Here is a 6,000-nt window from a genome sequence, read left to right as displayed (position 1 = left end):
GTGTGTGTGTGTGTGTGTGTGTGTGTGTGTGTGTGTGTGTGTGTGTGTGCGCGCGCACTCTCTACAATCTTTGGGAACCCCCAAGATTCCTGATCGCGGAGGTTTCTAAGTCACCACTAGCGAGGAGACGCCTAGGGCCGACCGCCCACGAGTCTTCCCCGCCCCACTCGCGTTCGGGGGGGGGGATGAGCCATACTATCCCGCGGCAGCCGGTTTTGAGGCTCGAGACCTTTTGGCCTCCACCCCTTTGGCCCCGCAGCTTGGCGTGAGCTTGGACTAGCAGAGGCAGAAGAGTTTCCGCCCCCGCGGCCCCGCAGTAGCTCTGGGGGAAAAAGGGACCGGGCTGGCGAGCACTCCCTCCCCCCCACGCGCTTTCCTCCCAGTGGCTCCCTTCCGACTAAGACCGAAGTGGCTCCTCAGCGCAGAACCGAGCCAGGGCGAGTCCGGGTTGCGGTGGCTGCGGCAGGTGAGTTCGGCGAGCCCCGCGGGGGCCCCGGGAGGGAGCGGGCAACTTTGGGATCCGGAGCGGAGCTTAGCCTAGGATCTGATGACAGGCAGTACAGACCGGCTTTCTCTCTTGTCCCTTCAGTCCAGCCGTGATATCAATCTCCATTCTAATTGTGATACCCCCTTACCCACTTCCTTCCGTATTCTTTGGTCCCTCGGTTGCCTCTTTCCTTCCAGATCCTTCTGCCCTCGAACTCTCTTCTTCCTACAGCCCTCAGGGCAACCAGGGGCAGGAAGGCAATATATGGAGTGTGTTGGTTACGGATCCAGAAGGAGGTAGCTTTGTATCCTTTCCATCCAGGAAAACGAATGGAATTGGTGCGTGAGTTGCCAGAGGGAGGTTAAGTTCATCACCCTTGGGAAACTTCCAGGGAGGGAAGCTGCCCAAGGTCGGCCAAAAGGGCGGGAAAAGAATGAGGTCCCATGTTTGGAATCCGAGGATAGACCGCGAAGTGAGAAGTAATTGAGGAAGGAGACAAAATGGGACACCCGGTCTAGCTTTCCCTGCTTCTGGGAGAACATTTTTGGGCTCTCTCCCGGGGACCCTTTTCCCTTCGCAAAATGAGGAAAGCTCACCAGCTGGACGTCTCACCTGGTGAAAGGCCCCCAGCCCAAATCTGAGGGCGTGGTTTGAGGGGAGATTGTGTTGGGAATCAGGCACAGCTTGGTGCCCTTGGGAAGAGATAAGCTGGACTGCCTGTTCAGGCGAACAGTTTGAACCCCAGTTCCTGCTGGAAAATTGCTCTATGACTGCATAGATCCTTTGTCCTCCAGCTTTTTCGTGAACAAAATGAGAAATTTGGTTTAACTGAATTCCAAAGACTTGTTCAGTTCTGAAACACAGGGCATTGACCTGAGATGTGGGGTAAGAGAAGTGGAGGAACTAGAAGGAAGTGTCCTGGAGAGAGCAAAGCCTGAGGTCAAGACACTTGGCTTTTGTGGGACTAAAGAAGGGTTATCCAAGTGTGGGGGACCTGTGATCTTGAGGCCACATGTGGCCCTCTAGGTCTTCAAATGAGGACTCAGACTGAATCCAGACTTTTCCATCTCAAGGCCACATGTGGCCTTCTAGGTCCTTGAGTGCCACCTTTTGACTGAGTCCATTTTTTTAAAACTTTTTTTTGGGGGTGTGGCAGGACAGTTGGGGTTAAGTGACTTGCCCAAGGCCACAAGGCTAGTAGGTGTTAAGTGTCTGAGGCCAAATTTGAACGCAGGTCCTCCTGACTCCAGGGCTGGTGCTCTATTTACTGTCCCACCTAGCCTCCTCTGAGTCCAACTTTTACAGAACAAATCCTTTTATTAAGGGGATTTGTTCTGTGAAGTTTGGATTCATGCAGAGGACCTTACTTGAGCACTTAGAGGGCCACATGTGGCCTGGAGGCAGGCCCCAGGTTCCCCACCCCTGAGTCTATGCCTTGAATGCATCTGACCAATAAAGACCTCTGATAAGAGAATCTTGGCCTTATGCCTAGTCAGACCATGATTCACACCTCATTTCACTGCTGTTTCACATGCTAATTTGCATATGACTTCAAATGTCACTTGCACCAGTCACTGATCCAGAGGAATCCCTTACATTGAGATCCTCCTAACTCCCAAGCCATCTAGCCTCATCTGAAGGAATTGTAACCAGTTTAGAATCTTTCATATAGGAAGGGCCCAGCAAATAATGATTGGTTGATGAGAGGTATCCCATGGTGACTGCCTTTTTGGAGAAGATGAGCCAGCATTTCAGGTTGGATTTTCCTCAGAGATAGATAGAACATTTATTTATTAAGTGCTTATTATACACCAGACCTTGTACTAAGCAGTGGAGATAAAATACAATCACACCAGATGCTTCCTATCCACAAGAAGCTTGCACTCTAAAGGGGGTGTTGTGCTGGGATGAGTACACATAAAGGGGAGCTGGAAATGGTGGGGAGGAGACCAGAAACAGGACAAGACAGTCGATGTGAGAAGGAGAAGCTACTGTGAACTAGGGGAGGATAGCTGGAGCCCTTCATGAAAGGTCTGGTTGAGGGAGTCATTAATCTGGAGAACAAGGCCTCAGCAAGGAGGTTTCCCAGGTGGGAAAATGAACGACTGAGAGGGGTTAGACTTAGACTCTTGGACTTGAATTCTGGTCACTTGGGACAATCAAAGGGTAAACTCGCCTAGTGGTTTTAAGCCCTGGAGATCTCCTGGATGTATGGAGACACAGATCTTTTTTTCTTCTCCTTTTCCTGTGCTGAACGATCTCTATTGTAGTCCTGAAAGGCAAGGGAAAAACTTGGAATTTTGTTGTTCAGTTGTGTCTGACTCTTCCATGACCCCATTTGGGGTTTCCTTGGCAAAGATGCTGAAGTGGTTTACCATTTCCTTCTCCAGCTCATTTAACAGATGAAGAAACCAAGGAAAACAGGGTTAAGTGACTTGTCCATGGTCACACAACTAGTAGATGTCTGCGGCTGGATTTGAACACAGGTCCTTTTGACTCCAAGGCCATCGTACTTTATTCACTATGCCACCTAGCTGACCCCCCCCCACTAAGAATAGTGTCCAATTTTATTTAATTTTTGTATCCCTCCCCCAGTGAATACAATGCTTTGTGTACAATAGGAGTTTAATAAATGTTTATTGTTATTGAAGTCTTGTAACATGGCACAGTGGAAGGAACACTGAACTTGGAGTCAGCTGATCTGGTTTTGGATTCTGACTCCAGAAACTTGACTGGTGTGATGGGAGAGCCAGTCGCTGAGCCCCAGGTTTCTCAGTTGTAAAATAGGGATAATTGCACCACCTCCCAGAGTTTCTGTGATGGAAGCTTTTTGTAAACTCAAAAGCATTGTATGGATGTGAGATGATAACAGGAAACACCCCTGGGGGTTTCAGTAAAATTCCATTCTGAGCAGGGGCTGAGATGACCATTTTCCATCTTTATGCCTTTCACTTGTAGTTTCTCATGCCTGGAATGTATTCCCTCCCCCCATGTGCCCTTTGGAATCCTTGATTTCCTTCAAGATTCAACTCAAGTCCTACCTTCTACAAGAAGCCTTTCCCAATACCTCTGCTGCCCAGTTGCTAGTGAACTCCCTCCCAAAATTATTTTGTGTTTGTTTTTTCATCTTTATGCATATTCTTGTTGTTTTCCCCATCAAAATGTAAGCTCCTTGAGGGCAGGATTTGTTTCATTTTGTTTCTATTTCCAGGGTTTAGCTCAGTAGCTGGTATCTAAACTGCTTGCTTAGTAAATGCTTGTTGATTGATTGGATATAATCTGGGTCAACCCCCTCATTTTAAAGATGAGGAAAATGAGTCCCAGAGAAGTTTAGTTTTTCAACAATAGTTTATTAAGCCCCCAGTATTTTTCCAGGCACTGTGCTAGGTTCTGGGGATACAAATTTCTTTTTAAAAGCTCTGCCCACAAGGAGCTTACATTCTATAAAAAAATTACCCCAGACCACATAGATAGCAAATAGTAGCTGAGCCCAAATTTGAATGGGCCCAAGTTGGTTCCCTGACTCCAAATCCAGTGTTCCGGAGGGGGGAAGGCAGGGCAACTGGGGTTAAGTGACTTGCCCAAGGTCACAAGGCTACTAAGTGTGAAGTGTCTGAGGCCAGATTTGAAGTCAGGTTCTCCTGACTCCAGGGCCGGTGCTCTCTTCACTTTGCCACCTAGTGCCCAGCCCAGTGCTCTTTCTAAAGTGCTGTCTGTGCTGTTCTCTCAATAACAGCAAATATTTGTTAAGCAACTACTCATAGCACACATAAGTTAGTAGAGGACTCTGATGGGACTTTTCTTCCCAGTCTATGTTTCTCTTCTCCGAGCTCCCACAGCATCAGGCAGCCTATAGGTTATATATGTCTTGTCTCGGTCTATAATTGTTTCATGGACATCTTGTTTCCCCAGCCGGATGGTGAGCCCCATTAGGGACAGGATCTAGCCCTTCTTCTTTGCTGACTTTCAGTGCATCTGGCACAGACCTAAGCACAACAGCCCTTTCACTGAATTGTTGGTTATTAAGCCAATAATAAATGTCAATAATAAATCCAGTTCTTAGGAGCAGAGACTCATGCCTGCCATCTTGTATAACCTTGATCTTCCAGACTTTGAATGAGTGATCCAAAGTCAAGTTCAAGTTTAGATTCTTGAATAAAAATAAACTTTTTTTCTTCCCTAGATATAAATTTCCTCACCCCAAAAACAAAAAAATTCACATCTGAAGTAAGATTCGCTTCATCAAATTTTGATACTAGAGTTTTGTTTAGCCTGAGAGTGGTTGTATCTGCTTTTATCTGAGGCTGAGAGGAAGGTGAGCATGGTTATCTGATCTCAGAGAGAGTCAGCCTTGGCTTATGGTGTAGAAAGCCCTGGGCAGGGTTGATAACTGAGATAGACTTAAGTAAGTTTTTTTTCTCTTGGCTTCAGGCTGGGAAATATTGGCAATAAAGATTTCAGAAGCCTCCAGTCATTCATCTAACTTCTGTTCAGAGACCCCCACCCCAAATTGAGATTATTGCACTAGATTTCAAAATGGGAGGAACTGAATTTGTGGGCTAAGGATGAAGGTAGTGGGATTTGCTTCTCTGAAGACCTTTATGGTAATAATAACTACTCAGATTTCTGTAGGTACTTCAGTTTTTAAAGTTATTTACAGCTCCATTTTACAGATGAGGAACATAACTTGGGGCAGTGAAGAACTTGTCAAAGGTCTTAGAAATAGTATGGGAGCCAAGTCTCCTGCCTCCCAAATCCTATACTCTTCCTACTATACCAATATGGCTCTTTGGGGCAGTAAGTCAATAAGCTATCATTTATTAAATATTTAGCTTGTGCTAAGTGCTGGGTGGAGCTAGATTTAAACCATTGTGGTAAAGGGATATAGGAGATAGTATTGTGCCAATTTAGCATTATGGTACACTCAATCAGTCCTGAACCTCTTCAGCCTTGCAGAGTTCTTCCTCAATTATGTATGACCCTCAGGCCAGAGGTTTCTTTGGTTTTATTTTAAATCAAATTTCACTTGAGCAATAAGGGGAAATGACTATCCAATGGGAGTACAGTAGCATGCCCAGCATGCTGGTATCAACCCACAGGAAACCCCCCTACCCGCATTGGCCAGTCTCCAGTACTTCCTCCCACTCCTTACTTGGGTAAAGATGGTCGTATCTGTAGTTGGGTAGAGCACATGGTAGGATGGCCCTGGGAAGGAATGATCCTAATTGAATGCAGAAGAAAGTAAGCTTGGTTTTTGCCTTTCTGAGGCATCTGGAGAACACAGGCCCTCTTTTAGAGATGAAAAAACCCTCATCAGTCCTTGGAAAAAAAGTTAGATCGCTTCCCCACTTTACTCAGGGCTCTCCCTGGGTAGGCTTCAACTTGGTGGAAATGTGCATCAGTTTTCTGATTGTGGCTCTTTCTCTTGACTCAAACTGGTTCTTGTCCTTGGGACTAGGGGATCGGGCTCCTGTCACATCCCAGGCCACATCCACAGTTTGATTAAGTGAATA

The 6,000-nt window shown here is 46.5% G+C and overlaps 1 protein-coding gene across 2 annotated transcripts in view; it reads left to right on the top strand.

Annotated features, from left to right (window-relative positions):
• Positions 1-10: 10 nt before the first annotated feature.
• ADCY7 (adenylate cyclase 7) overlaps positions 11-6,000 on the top strand; it is a 120,999-nt gene continuing 115,009 nt past the window's right edge. For both annotated transcript variants that reach the window (XR_011167288.1, XM_069082524.1), the window contains exon 1: positions 11-466. The gene's annotated coding sequence lies outside the window, so the exon portion shown is untranslated. The remainder of the gene's footprint in view (positions 467-6,000) is intronic.

Source organism: Petaurus breviceps, unplaced genomic scaffold (assembly GCF_028583685.1).
Source record: "Petaurus breviceps papuanus isolate PSGF00001 unplaced genomic scaffold, PetGlider_PUasm1.0 171, whole genome shotgun sequence".
Taxonomy (NCBI): Eukaryota; Metazoa; Chordata; class Mammalia; order Diprotodontia; family Petauridae; genus Petaurus; species Petaurus breviceps.
This window is presented reverse-complemented; position numbering and strand designations above follow the sequence as displayed.